The sequence below is a fragment of the Anomalospiza imberbis genome, unplaced genomic scaffold, assembly GCF_031753505.1.
Source record: "Anomalospiza imberbis isolate Cuckoo-Finch-1a 21T00152 unplaced genomic scaffold, ASM3175350v1 scaffold_76, whole genome shotgun sequence".
In the NCBI taxonomy this organism is placed as follows: Eukaryota; Metazoa; Chordata; class Aves; order Passeriformes; family Viduidae; genus Anomalospiza; species Anomalospiza imberbis.
The window spans coordinates 216131-231557 of record NW_027100377.1 but is presented as its reverse complement, the minus strand read 5'-3'; the positions used below and the strand labels follow the sequence as shown (position 1 = coordinate 231557).

The window sequence follows — 15427 nt, the reverse complement described above, 5'->3', positions numbered from 1 at the left end:
TTGTTTTACAATCACAACCTTGTGCACTAAATTCTCTTGGAATAATAAGGAAGAAATGAAACAACACACAATACAGCCTCCATCCCCGCTTATTTTGTTTGGCACAATATATTTAAAATAGGTACATGACACAGAATTAACAAAACCACGACTGAAAGCCATTTACAAAGATCAGGTCACAAAGGAGAAATGAAGTTTTGAGACTTATCCCAGAGAGTGTGGAATGTTGTGGAGTTTTTATCTCTTGCAATCAAAACCTTCAGTCTTGAATGATATATCCCAGGTATCCTGATGGATGTGTGCTGTAAGACAAAACCTGAAAGAAGCTCAGGATACCGTGGCTGGAGCCAGCAAAGAGTTAAACCATCTGCACGCTAAGTGTGCAGACAGAGACTTTAACAGGAACTTTAAAATCGCAGCCACAGAAAGTACAGCAGTGCTTGGAGAAGGAGAGAGCTCTTTCCCAGGGAACTGTAGGTGGGTTTTATTCAGTTGTTGTTTGACACACATGCTCACACATGGGGCTCGAAATCTCTCGGCTTGAGAGGTTTCACGAGAACCTTTCCCTAGCCCTGACTCCCTCCTCATCGCGGGAGATGTGCTGCTGTGGCCCAGAGAGGCCCCTGCTTTGAATTCGGTCCACAGACATTCAAAACTTTCTGGCTGTTTGTTCCTCTCCATAACCTGGGCGCTGCCCTGAGGACACGCAGTCTCAGCCTGGCTCTGGTGTCAGTCGGTCTTTCACTTCCTGCAGTTATATTTTACCGTCAGGAGCCCTTAAGCCTTGCAAGATGTCTGGGAGGCCGGAGAGAAGGCGGGAGCCGCGCTCCGTTCCGGGAGCTGTGACGTCACTGTGCGCGTCCATGGCAGCCGCGGAATTCCCGCCTGGCTCCCCGCTGGTCCCAGCATTGGAATTCCTGCGGCGGTGCCGGCTCGTCATGCTGGAGGAGGAGCACCGGCGGGACAGCTCCAGAAATCCGCTGCAGACTTTCCAATGAGTTTCTGCAGCTTCACCGCGGATTTGTTACTCGCTCCGGGCTTTGCCAGTTCTAAGTTAGTGCCCCTTCAGATCACGGTTAGATTTATTCTTGAGCGGTCTCGGGGACCTTCAAATGTCGTGGAACCTTCAAATGTCGTCTTGTTCCACCCCCTGCCATGGGCAGAGACGCCTTCCACTGTCCCAGGGTGCTGCTCCAAGCCCTGTCCAGCCTGATCTTGGACACTCCCAGGGATGGGGCAGCCACAGCTTCTCTGGGCACCCTGTGCCAGGGTCTCACCACCCTCACCCTCAATTTCTTCCTCATATCTAAATCAGTGGCCTATTCTGAAGAATCAGCATATATTCAGAAGTTTGCAAGAAGAAACTGACACAAGTTTTAAATGAGACATCAAACCTAATTCCCCAAGCAAAAGCTTCCTCTGCTGTTTTGTTTACTTACGGAACTCCAACAAGCTGCTCCGTGGCACTGGAATTTTTTTTTCCCCCTATGTGAAATAGCATGCTTTTTGAATTTATTCCTTTGTGTGCTAGTAAGCTGTTGATAGGTATTTTAACAGAGGAATAGTTCATGTTCAAAATCTTTAGCATTCCCGGGTGACACTCTTCAGAATTAGATTTTTCTTTTCCTCTATGTGACTTCAGAGTCATTGAAAGAAGTTTTAAAACTTCAGAATGATGTGGATGTGACAGAAAAAAATTGATATTTTGATTGTGTTTGAATGATTTGTTTTTTGATTGTTTTGATCTTAACTCTTGATAAGCGTTATGAAACTACAATTTTGTTTGCATTATGAGAGTTTGGTGTAGGTTGCAATAATAAAAAGAATGATGTTGTGAAAAATGATTTTCTTAGTTCTCAGGGCTACATCTTCATGCAAAAATTCTGTGCAATTTGTGAAAGACTTAGCAGCCTTTAACACAGCAAGTGTTCTGTTAGGCAGGCAACCTTGGATATTTTATCTACTTAAAAAATCGTTGTACCTTTGTTTATCTCCCTTAGAATTGTGTAGAATTGTTTTGAAGAGAAGCAGAGTTTGTAATCTGCTTAAGAGAACGTAGTTCAATCTACGCAACCATAACATTTTTTTATTGGTGTTCTGAAAACTCTGACGGTGGATATTCTGCTACATATATATTTATTTATTTCTCTACGATATTCAGGCTTAGAGGACTAGCAGTACAATTCTATTTTCTTAAGCCGATGCCAGATTGAAGTTGTGGTAATTGTTCACGTGGAATGGTAGTATGAGTGGTTAAAAGATCAGTATTTTAGTATGTTGACAAATAAAGTAAAGCATGTCTCTGCTAGTGGCCTTGATGGTTTTATGATATAGAAGAGGCTTATCTCTGAAGCTCATCAAGTAAAAGGATGTATGGCTAACTATGTTCTTAATTCTCTGCAGTTTATAGACGTAAAAAAACCGCAGTTTGGACACCATGAGTTCACCCCCTTCAGACAACATCACTTCCTGGGAAGCTGATTGGTGAGGTCCAGTTCTGGATTTTAAGTGTAGCAGTTTAATTCCTGCTTTTGTGGCTTATTTATTTTCTAGATGCCTGAAATGATGCAATTAGTGCTGAGCAGGAAGCAGATGTGGTGTGGTAGATGTGAGCTGTCATAGAGCCATCAGGAGGTAGAGATAGTTTCTGCCAGCACACAGGAGCACTGCCCAGGAGGCACAGGAGGGTTTTCCACATTTATTGAGGTGGTAGAGGTTGGCTGTAAGTCTTACCATGACCCCTGTGTTTTATAACTTTATAAGAGTTTGACACAAACTATTTGTCTCTCTTTTTTCTGTACAAAACTGCCTGTTATATGGGAACAGCAAAATTCCACAAATACAGACTTTGGTTAGAAAATCAGACTGCAGTCTGCTCCCTGAGCTGCAGAAGTTTTGCAAAATTACACTGCTAGGTAGTAAGTGAAAGAACATTTCTCTAAATTGCAAAATTATTCTGCATTTTCTGCCAGCTGTGGAACTGAAGGTAGTGAAAAGCTGCTTTTCTGCAATGGTCAGTGCTGACTGTAACCAACAGACTTGTGAACTGAACACTGAGAATTAAGGTTTTGAGCTACAAAATACCTTCTTGCAATGTAGAACTCAAGAGCTATTTCACCTGCTCATGTGCTTAATAGAAGATTCTTAAAGTCCTGCTAAAATGGTGTCTTATTAAAAGCTGTAGTTGGTAAAAAACATATTTTAGATCAATATCAAGGGTTAATGAGCTACTAATATATGAAAATGGATGTAGAAAACATTCTCTGAATTTTGTTAGACTGCAAATTGTGCATACTTTGAAACCTTCCAGGGACTTTGTGTGGTTTTGTCTTTGACTGAATCTTCTGAGAGCTTTATGGCTGTAGCACTTCTAGCTGTTACATGAAGATGGAAGGAAAAATCTCCTAGAAGTGGTAGTAGTAGGAAGCTTTCATAAAGTCCTGCATTTGCTGGCCGTGCTGTGACAATTAAAGAAAGTATCACAGAAACAAAAATTCTTCGGGCTGGTTTCTATTTTATTTGAAAATGTGTAAGTAGACAACCAAAATGAAGTGGGTAACATAAGCAATAGTTCAACAGTGCTGGCACGGGCTGGCTGGGGATTTTTTCATTTGTTTTTGTTGGTTTGGGGCTTTTTTTTTTTTTTTTTTTTTTTTTTTTTTTTTTGTTCTATACTAAGAAAAAAATCAGGGTTTTCTGATATATGTTTTTAAGTTTCCATCAATTGTATTGTGACTTCAGAAGTGGTGCATGAGCTATTTCAAAAGGTGTCTAATGCTTTTTTTTGCCAGTACTTAGTATTATGTTCTCTGTTTTAATGCTCTAATACACATTTTTCATTTCCATAGCATCCTTAATTTACTAATGCTTGTGGTGTCATATCGTTTGTGCATGGTATAGATTTGTTTTTTTTATTCTCCCCCACAGTGCTCCCACAGATTCAGTTAAGCAGAATAGTTAATTGCATAGTTAGTTTCTCCTATGAGTAAGTTTTTATGTGTCTTTCCCTTATGATTTTTTGTTGGTGGATATTTCGTAGGAGAGCTGAAAGAAACAGATTTCTTTAATTCTCACTGCCATACAAACCAATGTAATTTAATTAAAGCCTTAAAGGTTTTTACAAAGAATGGGTATTCTCTTGCTTTCATTCTGTGTGGTCTCCATGAAAATAATGGTAAATCTCACCAAGTTAAAAGAAGGCAAATGATTCTCCTGCTGCCTACAGACCAAATAAATGGTCCCTTTCCATCACCCGTGTTTCTTGGACCAAGTCTTCCCCAGTTTTCAGTTTGGGTTTCCTTTTTCCCCCTTGGTGCTGCCTGGCTTTTATCTATTTTCAGCTGAGATTGGCAGTTCGTTCATCATCTCCATATAAAATTACTTGCCCTTATTTCTTCTGTGTTTTCCCCAGAAAGGGAGGAAAAACAGTCACTCAAAGCTATGACATGATGGGCACAAACAATATTTTCTTCAGCTTATAGATGCTCTGGATGTTCAGGTTCCACTTATTTCCAAATCTTCTTATTGCAGTACCTGAGTTGCATTTAAAAAAGTGATTTTAATTGTTGTTGATCTCTTGCTCTTTGAGTCATGTTGCTTGCTCTGAGTATGGCTCTGGTAGTAAGTACTGAAAACCAATAATGAGCTTGTGGTTTTCTTGCAGTGCATGCAGGTTTTAATGATTATTATCTCCTACATTTATTAAATACATCAAATATGTTAAGAAGATGGCACCTTGTGGAACAATTTCTGATTACGTATAGATGTTCTGATCTGACAGATGAAGTCTGTCTTCTTTTTAAATGGGAACACACTTAGTATTTGTTCAATTATAAAATATTTATGGTCGGCAGCTAAAAAAATGAAACTTCACTCTTTAATAGTAGTAATGTCTTTAAAGACAAGATTTAATCTAAGTTACCGATCCCCCTTGTTGATGGCACTTGTGTCTCTTTGGCCAGTCAAAAAAAAAAACATGTGAAAACATATGTCATTGGGTAATTTTTGGTCATGAAAAACGTTAATTGTGCCTAGACACAAATCTATAGATAAAGTGGTCACTTTTTATTTAGAAAGAGCTATTAATTAAATGCCAGTACAGTGTTATTTCTGTACAAAATACTTCATGTAGACAAAGGTAAAGTATTTTAGTATTTCTATTTCTGTAATATAGGATACCAGTTTAGTGCTTAATTTAATCATGTTTCTTTTATCAGTGTATTTCACATGTATTGCCCATAAACTCTTGCACTTTTGTCTGGAGAAAATAATTATTGCAGTCTTACATACTTAAAATAACGTCAAAATGAACATATCAAATAATGTAAACACTGATTTTCAAGAACTGAAATAACTTAAAACTTAAAACTTTTCCAGTTTGAAGTTATAATAATTTCACTTAAAATTACTCAACAGGTTAATGAATACTTTTTGATATATACTTATTTATATGTATATATACATATTTGTGTGAGTGTGTATATATACAATTTTATATATTCTTTGTATGCATTTTTCACTTTACGTATAGAAACTTGGTTTGGACTCTTATTGTTATTGTTTGCGGTGCTTGAGGGCTGATTTCGTTAATTGCCAAGTAGATTTTGTTTTAACTGCAATAGTAGTGGAAATTACGATAGAACAGGGCAGTTTGGAGGACTAAACCTTCAATTTGTGTTGTGTTTGTGATCAGTTGCATGTCTGTAGTTTGAATGTATCTCTGAAGACAAAGCATGTAAAAGAGAGGTTTTTTTCCCACATCTGTGCATTTGATTCATGACAGAGATGGTTTTGAGACAGTAACTAATGTTAAAAAATGAGACTTATTGTGGAGACAAAAAGCTTGCCAGTCGTTTTAACTTGCATAATTGGAATTATGTTTTTATGCCTCCTGGAAGTTAATTATCAAAAATGAAGGAAGTTCATTATCAGAAACAAAGATCCTGAAAAATAGTAATGAATGCGTTACGCTTAAATCAACTTTGTTAATCCAAGGTGAATCTCTCTTTAAAGTCCCTGCTGCCACATCTCTCTTATCTTGCACAATTCTATATCATCTTTATCATCTGGCGCAATTCTATAGAATCCTTCCTTCAGAGAGCAATAGTAAAGTGAAAACTGCACCAAATAATTTTACTTACGTGAAGGTTTAAAACCCTGGACCCATGATTGGGTAATTGAAGTAAAGAAGCATTCAAATGTCAAAGGAATGCTCATGTTTTTTCAAAACACATTTTTCAGCTCAGATAATGATATAGAAGAGTTCCAGTTGTCTCAGGATAGAAATCAACTAGAAATGGACGCTGCTGAAGATCTGAGAAGAAAACTCCATAGGCTGGAGAAAAGAAATTTGGAATTACACAATCAACGCAATCAAGAGGTAAGGACTTTTCTTGTTTGTTTGCTTTATTTTACCCTTGGAATAAATGTAATTTGTTTCCTTGAAATAATCCTCTCATCAGGTGACTCAAAACAGAATCACCCCACAACTGATGGAGCAGTGGGAGCACAACAAGAGCAAGTCACTGTGGGAGAAGCAGGAATCTCTAAATAAACGGATAGGGAACAACAAACTTGGTTTATTGGCTGTATTTAGTGGAAGACAGATGAATGAGCACCCACACCAGCTGCCCCTAACAAACTCCTCAGAGCAGAATTGTTACTTAGAGCAGTAATAAAATTCAAATGAAAGAAAATTTTAATGAAGTATTTTTTCACTGCTGCTTCATTTAGGTACCAGTTTGCCACAAGAGCATCAGGGGAAACCTTTGTAATGGGGTCCAGTTATTTCCCACGACTGGAGCTCCTGGTTATAAGGAGGCTGCTGCTTTGTAGATGTTCTGAAGAAGTGCATGTTTTACTTTCCACCTTCTTGCATTCAAATGGCTTGAATGTGTTTTCCTGGGTCCAGTTTTTGGCAGCAGTGACTAGACTAGCTTTCTTGCACCAGATAAGAGCCATTTGGAAGCCTTTTCTTTGTTCTGTTTGTCGTGTTTAATAGCATACTGCTATTAACTGCTATTATGACTGCTGGACATCATTGGACTGAAGTTTGTGTTCACATAGTGAGTCACCAGGTGTCTGATAATCTAGTATCCCAACACAACTGCTTTTCTAGTGGCTAAATGCAGTTACCAGAAAATTGCCTGTGGAATATAATTGTAGTTTTTATTTTCTTAAGGCAGAGTATGTTTGGAAAAACAGAGAGGTATATTCGAGGTACATGAAAGTCATCTGGGAACAGGATCAGTTTGCAAAAAAAAAGTATCTAAAATGTGCAGTTTCAGGACTGTACTTCAAATTCAGATGGAATAAGATGGCAGCTGTGAATGCAATTTCTGAAATATTTATTTTCTAGATATCTCACTATAAAAAAAAAATGAAATTAAGGTTGACACGTGAGAGAGGAGAAGCTCTTCATCAGCATCTGGAGAGTGCAAGGTCATTTACTAGAAAAGAGGCTCATATACAGCTACATTCTGCAGAGGACGAGTTGTGGGATGTTAAAAGGAAACTTTTGGAACTTCAAGGTAATAGAAACCCCAAAATCATAGACCAGAGGCTACATCAGTCCCAAGTCACGAAAGCAAGCAGAGATTGCACAAGGTTTTACGGTTACAGCCTTTTTTGAAAGTCTCTTATTTTCCCATGTCTTGCTCATCTGCTTCTGTAAGCTCCTAAGAGTTTAGAAAGCCCTTGCTGTCTCATATGAATTCAATATAACCTGCTAAACCTATAAATTCCTTTTTTTCCCTCTTGCTCCTTACCTTCTGTTCTTCCTTCCCTTGGTGTGTACAGAACTGTAATTAAGGTGTCCCTCTCCACTTCCTGCTTATCACGATGCCAGCAGTTCTTCCCTCTACATTTCAGGGGAAAAGAAAAATAAAATCTAATCCTGTTTATTAGTTTACATTCTTTCCAAAAACTTTTTCTTTCCCCCCAAGAGCTCTCATTGTGCTGCTTTTTCCTTTCACCTTTTCAGATATTTCTAGCTATTCGTTGCTCATATCTGGCCTCTTCATGTCATCTTTGGTTTTGTTTTTATACAAATAACGTGTGTTATGATAGGAGTATGTGGAAAGGAGGGGTTTTACCTACATATTTTCCCCCCTATTAGTTTTGCATTCAGAAACTCCAGTTTTCTTAATCCTTCTCAAACAGGGAGGTATTTCTCACTCTTAAAAGCTGGGGAGATGCATTTTTTTTTGTTACCTAAGTAAGTCTAATACTCTTTAAATTTAGTACAGGAGATGTATTTGTGAACCTTTGGTGTTCACTGAAAAGACTGGAGCACTCCTGGACTTTGTAACCTTGCAAGGATGGAAGGAGACTCTGAAACTTGCAAGTGCGCTTATACCGCCAGATTTTTTTAAAGATAATAAGAAATCTGCACTTTCGTTCATTTGGAGAACACACAAATTACAAAAATCTCGGTTGGTTTAAATTCCTCAAACTGTTGTTTGTTTGGCTGGGGTTTTTTGTTAGTTTTGTTTTGTTCTTTGTTGGGGTTTTTTTCTCCTGTTTTGTTTTTATCGTGACACATGTCAAAGAAGCCAAATAGTCGTGGTGTTGCTTCTCATTTCTTTTTCAGTTTTTAACTTACCGCTTCTTCTTCCTGGTCTCGTGGGGCCTTGCTCACCTCGTGTGGTGTTTTTCATACAATCTCAACTTAAATTCTTGGGCAGAGCACCTCACTTGTGCCCTGTCTTTAGTATTTTCTCCAAACTGTTTTTCCGCTGTTCTTCTTGAGGCTCGACTTCCTGACATCTGACAGGTGTTCCCCATCATTGTGTCCACTAATTCTCTGTGTTTTCCCACCATGTCTCTTCTGGTTGTTTCACCCTTCTCCAGCTAGGAAGAAATTTCAGAAGAATGGGATGAGTTTGAAGTAAAAATCTATTAGAAAGTGGTGATCACATAAATGTCAACATAGCTAGCTGTACTCAGCAACATTAAAAGCTAATACAAAATATTTTGGCTGAGATTGTGAAATGAAGCAAAGTTCCTAGTAAAACTGCTTTTAGGAAAAGAACTTTTCCTTGGCATTGAAGCTTTCACAGAGAAGTAGATCCACTATTTCCCTGTCTTGGGGCAGTTGCTGGGCTGAAGATTTAAATCACTTGGGCAGCAGTAAACTTCCCCAGAAAAGCCAAACCTTTGCTCATTCACCCAACCTGCCTGAGGTTTTCCTAGAGTCTTTTTCATGTGGCCGGTATCTGTCTTTACCGTTCCTTAAACTGAGCTTGAAATGAATTGATACAGACTAAATTTTCACGTAGATATTTGGAAATAAGCTAGCCAAGTGTTGCAGAAAAATGCAATTAAGTTCCCCATGCTATAGAGGCCTCACTTGAAAGAGTTGAATTTTTATTCCTTTCCAAAGGGAGAAGAGCTTTCATTTGTAGAAATCTCCAAAGCATTTCCATGACCTTCTGTGAAAGATGCTACAGGAAGACAAAATGTGGCTGCTTCTCTGTCGTGAAAGTGTTAATGTTCCAGTGTGTCACAGGATATCCCAATACACAGACAAACTTAGGTTCATTATAGCTTTTTTTTCTGAACATGCTTATTTGCAGAGCTATTTTTCTCTTTCTCTTTTTTTTTTTTTTTTTTTTTTTTTTTGTGAACAACAGTACTCAATGACAAATACCAGCAGAAAGCAGCAGAGACTGAGAAAATGGTTCAAAGTGCTCAGAGGCAGTGGGAAGAGGAGAAACAAAGATTTGCAGTGGAGAGGGATAACATGCATAGAGTACACCTTGCTGAACTGGAATTCCTTTTCAAAGAAAAAACTGAAGCAGAAAAGGCTTGTCAGGTATGATATATGAAAAGGTGGAAAGTTCCATGAGATGCTGGCTGAAAGTTTTTTGGTGCAAAGTGTGTGGTGCGTTGGAGTTTTTCTGGTTTAAGGGGAAAAAAATTCCCCAAATAGCTAAATACTGCAGAATAGTCCTGAAGGTTACAGCTTTATGAAGTTACACTTAGTGTGTAACACTGGTTTGGGGCTTTGATGGAATGTGTTGTGGCTGGCTGGCATGGTAAACACCTAAGCCAAGTTATCAGTACACAGTGGTCAAGAGAGGAGCTTGTGGACAGGACCTAAGATCCTTCTCAAAACAAGCAGCAACACAAGTCAGTTTTTATTCAAAGCTGATTCTTATAAAGGTAGGGCAAGATACAGGCTGTGAAGAAGCCTGTTTTTAGATAGAGTTTTCTTTTTTAAGTTGCCAGCTGCAAGCAGGGTAAGCTCTGAGTTCTGGCTAACAGTAGGTTGGCTGAGTTGGTTTGAGGAGGCTCTGGAAGGGTATTGCCTTCTGTTGTGTACAGTGTTTTGCAGAAGCTGCCTTCAGAGAGTTTAATGCGGCAGCAAAAGATCAACGTTGAAAAAGTACGCTATGCTCTGTCAAGTGATGTTTGTCCTCGAAAAAGGACAAAAGGAGCAGTGTGTGGCTCAGGGCATTGTGTTCTCTGTCAGTTCCCTGGCAGTGTTCTCTGCCAGTGGTTGTAGAGGAAGAGGCTTTCTGGGTAGATGTATTAAAGCTACCAAATTTTAGGAAATGTAATTGACATGAGTAGCCTAAGATTGCCATGAATATATCTAGCTCATTAAACAGGGCAGCGTGAGCTGTAGGCTTTCAGAATCTTGACGGCTCTGAACTCAGAAGTCTTTCAGAACTTTCAAAACTCTCTGAAAGGCAAATGTGATTCACTAACAGGTGCCAAACCCTAACCTGCCTTCAGCAGTAAAAACGTTCCGGTTTTCCCCTTTGCTTTTGTAGCTGCTCCTCTGCCCATCACCCTACAATTATGTCATGTATAGTTATAAAGTTCCGGGAAATAAAAAAATCTTACATCTGGACTTGACTGCATTGAAAGCTTAATTGATTTAAACTTGTCAGATAAACATCAGAAACATGTGGGTTTATAAATTATGACTTTGAATGCGTTGCAGTCTTGTGTGTTGTGTATTTACAGGCTTGGTTGAAATCTCCTTTAGTTATTCTGAGCTATAAATGAAAGCTAAAGAGATTTAATTGTGGTCTTAATACGTGCAGAGAAGTGGGATTCTGAGCATGTAGGCAAATCCTGGCTGGGAAAACTGCACTTCATAAACTGTAATTCTGAACTTGGCTGGGAAAATGCTGAGGCAGGCATGGGAGTGGAGTCACAGAGCACTGAGACGTGTCTCTGGGACACGCAGGAAAAGTCTCCCTCTGCTTTGTGGCAGATTCATGATGAGCTCTGTTGGGTGTATCCTGGCCCGGGATAGGAGGGGCTGGAGTTCGACGGGAAGGGCAATAGCTTCACCTCGTGGTTACACAGCTATCCCTTCACCTTTTTTCCCTCAGAATACAGAGTTTTAAACAGTCATACGGCCTCCAAAAAGTTCCAAAAATCCTCAAAACTCTGAAATTCTGCAGCTCCTGCTGACTTGTTTAATGAGCTTGATACACTCATGACAATTTTAGTTTGCAAATGTTAATCACATTTCCAGTATAAAAAGTTCTAACATTTTTGGTAGTACTTTACAACAAACTATCTGTTAATTGTTTCACGTTTCCCAATTCACTTTTGTTACTATCTGGAAGATAAACCTGAAAAAAATAAATATTTCTATATCTTTCCAGGTATAGTTCCATAGAAATTGTTACTTTTGGTTTATTTATTTACTTCTTTATTGATTTTGCATTCCAAAGGGAAGAAATCTGTCTTGCTGGACATGCACAGCTAGAGGATTAGCTTAAATTTAGTCCAAATTCATATGGACTGTGGGGATTTTGTAGCAGTGATGTCACAGACCTACAGAGTCCAGTAATGTCAGTGATTCTTCCAACCTGTAGCTTAGTTCAATTTCTGTATGCAGAAATTGATGTGGGGATCAGCTTTTTTTATTCTACTGAGGACTTCATATTTAATAGGTTTTTTAAGTAATTCGATTTCTAGAAAGAAGAAAATCCTTTCCAGAATAGCAGAAATTAAAATTATTTAGTCTGTAAGAGTTACTGTTTTTAAAAACATCTGATTTGAAGTTTTAACAATAAAAATCAGGAAAAAAATGAACATCTGTCCCCATGTGCCATTTCAACAAATGCACCCTTTTTCTATCTTTGCCACTGAGTTGGGAGACAGAAGAGACTGGAAGGGCTGTACTCTTAGGGAGAGATTTCCTGTGGAGCTCTGGCTCTGATTTTAGTGTTACCACAGGAGGTCATGTTCACAGTGATTTTGGGGCCAATAGAGTTTTCTTGGTGGTGAGTTAAAAGCATGTCTGCTGTTGGGTAAACACTTCTGTTGACATGTGCCGGCATCTTCGATTTTAAACTTCTAACATCTTCTGATGCGGCCTCCACTCCTCTGTTGAACTCTCTACTGCAGTACTTTATCTTAGTAAAAGTACCTCTTGATGTATTTATTTATTCAGTTACCTGTGTATCTTTAGAAAACTAATGCTGCCCTGCAAAGCATGCTTGGGAATTTCAATGATAGGGAGGTTGAGCACCACGGCTGCAGCAAGATGCTGAGGCTCCAGGCCGACCGCCTGGATTTCAAGGATAAACAGCAGGAGAGGCTCATCAAAGAACTGGAGGTAAAGCTTTCTGCCTGCTGCTGGGAGCCTCAGCAAGCACTGGCACAACTGAGCAGTTTCATTTTTGAGGGGTGGAACCTCTGAGGTAGACTTTGTGTGCCTTGTGTTTGATTAACAAAATGTGGAGCATCAGTTTCGCAGGAAAGGTGCATTCACAGGTGAATGCTGCGAGCCTGACCTGAGACTGGTGTCTTAACAGCAGATGGGAAGAGCTTGATGTCCCTGGGAAAGTGCTCTTAGCAATGTGGAGGTATAGAGGGAGTATTTGTGCAGGATTTGTGGCCTTTTTTTTTTTTAATAAAAGCATGTTATGCAGATAGGTCTTTTGGGAGGAGGAAAAGCTTAAGCCTTTTGGCTGATGCTGTTGTGGAGTAGGTTTGGTAAGCTCTGTGCTGTGACTTTCTCTTTAACAGGCCTTCCACAGATCTCTGTTTCTCAGTTATTTCGTTTTGAGAATGTGTGAGATTATACAGAGTTTAAATTTACTGCCAACAGCTTGTATTTCTATTTATTTTTTTTCCAGTTAATATTTCCCTAACTGAAGTGCTTAGAGTCAGATTCAGTCTCACATACTTGCTCTTTTGCTTTACCTGTCCAAAATCAATGACTTCACCTATATCTGTCTAACTTCAGGTGTCTTAAATGACTTTTAATATCAATGTCTTTTTTTTGTTCTTTGTTGTATCACTTGAAGGCAGGACTAATTTTGGGGTGTATTGTTCTTTTCAAATCAGTCATCAATCTTAAGTGAAAAGATATTTCTGGATAGAAAACAGTGTAGTTAAAATTGCATGTGAATTTCTATTATAGCAACTCTGTAGTTCCTGCTTTTGCTAAAAGCATTTTTTCAATTAAAATTCCATGTCCAGGCCTTTATATGAAGATAGGTATCTGTGAGTATAAAAAATGCAGCAAGAACATAATCCTACATCAATTTCTTTAACTAAGCAAAAATTTTATTTTAATATTGTGGATATGTAATTGTTTTCCTTTATTTATTGATTGATACCAGTTTTCACAGTTCCAAAGTGCAAGTTGTTCCGATACCACAGGTTGGTTTATGGAGACCTAATAAACGGAACAATTAAAGTTGTCTTTGCACGATGTTATCATCTTTCTGGACTTCAATGTTTTCAAAATGTACTTTTAGGCAGCTACACTGAAAATAAAGGAACTGGAGGAAAACGCTGCAGCAGCAAGAGTAGCACATACAGAATGTAAATGCACTACAGAAACCATGCAGGTAAACTTTTAATGAAATATTTGGTAGAAGTTTGCAGTAAAACAGAAGATGAACTTGTAAATGTACAATCTTCAAAAAATGCTAAGACTTCCTTGCTCCATTAAAAACACTGAATAGATTTTTGCAATGAGTGTCAAAATTGTAAAAGATAATAGAAAAATATCTCCTGTTTTCAGGGGACTATCAAGTTAATAGAATAAATATTAAAACCAAATGTCTCATTTTTACGTTTGAGAATTCAAAGTAGTATTGAAACAGTGAGGGGAAAAGAAATGTTTCACAATAGTTAAACTGTTCAAATAGCCTGTCCTATATCTTTGCAATGGGTACTTAGGTAATTTTGGGGATAGAGTGCATACATCCAACTTCTCTAGGTGTGAGATATTAATGCATCCTGAGACTGCAGTTCCAAATGTAATTATTCAGAGTACATTTCAGCTTCAAAGCTATTATATCTGCAGTTACCAGAGAGGTTTGAATACACAAAAAAAAAAAAATGTCATATGTATGCCTGAATATGAAATTCTTGTGTTATTAAACTGTACCACATAGGGTTTGATCTATTAAAGCACTTAGGAGGGTGTATTTTAGAAAACAAGTGTGAAAAACCTGTAAGATGATTGCTGAGTGGTCTCATACTGACTACCAAAGCCTTCATATTGGACTTTTGAAACACTAAATGAGAAAACAAAAGGGAATATCATCTTTTTTTTTCCCCTTGTTTTCTGAGGAACACAAACAAGCACTGCCACTTCTTCAGTCAGTTATTTTCTTATGACCTTCTCTAAGTACAGGCTCTTGGATTTCTGAAGTGATGATTAAGTAGTGATGATTCAGTTTTCTTGATTCCTTCTCTACTTTTACAACATACAAAGGAGCTGTAAGGTTAGCATTCCTTGAAGTTAGAGATTTATAGGTGAAGAACTGGTAAGGTTGTCTTCTTGTTCATGTACATGAACAAGCTCCACATGAGCTTAGTTCTGAGTGCATGTGTAGCTTTTACTGTTAAGCCCATCCTTTCACAAGTCTACTGAAAAAAAATAGAACTCCCCTGGAAAGCTTCAGTAATATAAATAATTGAAAACAGCAAAATCCAAACTCCATCAAAGGACAACAAAATGTGCTTTTGGTCAGCATATCTATTTCTCTCCGTTTTGAACTCTATGTATTAATATATTTTTACATGTGTTCAATGCTTTCTAAGTCCATATAGAATTAATAGAAGACATTCACCTGTAAAAAGCAGAACAGAACAGTGAACAGCGCTGAAGACCATGGTAGTCTTTCCTAACTTCTTTTAACTGCTTTTTTATCACTTGGTAGTTGAGAATTCAAGAACTTGAAGATACTTTGAATGAAGAGCAGCATGGCAGGAGAGAAGTTGTTTCAGGGGTAGCAAGGAAAGATTTCAAAGAGTCAGAAAAAGCACACGAAAGAGGAAAAGAAGTGTAAGTTTCCTTTTGAAGCCGTTTCAAAATGGCAGCAGACAGCTTGAGTACCACTCGTCGTTTCCATTCCCTGCAATTTTCCATCAGCAGAAAATCTAGTACAATGTGCCAAACCAAAGGAAAGGTTCAGAACCTGGCAGTCCATTAACA

At 38.3% G+C, this 15427-nt stretch overlaps 1 protein-coding gene and 1 long non-coding RNA gene across 2 annotated transcripts in view; one reads left to right on the top strand and one right to left on the bottom strand.

The window, feature by feature from the left end:
* LOC137467702 (uncharacterized) overlaps positions 1-15427 on the bottom strand; it is a 271260-nt gene that overhangs the window by 72055 nt on the left and 183778 nt on the right. The window lies entirely within an intron of this gene.
* LOC137467691 (uncharacterized) lies at positions 12479-15193 on the top strand. The gene is made up of 3 exons (XR_010995597.1): positions 12479-12586; positions 13737-13829; positions 15153-15193. It is a non-coding gene; the product is annotated as an uncharacterized lncRNA (long non-coding RNA).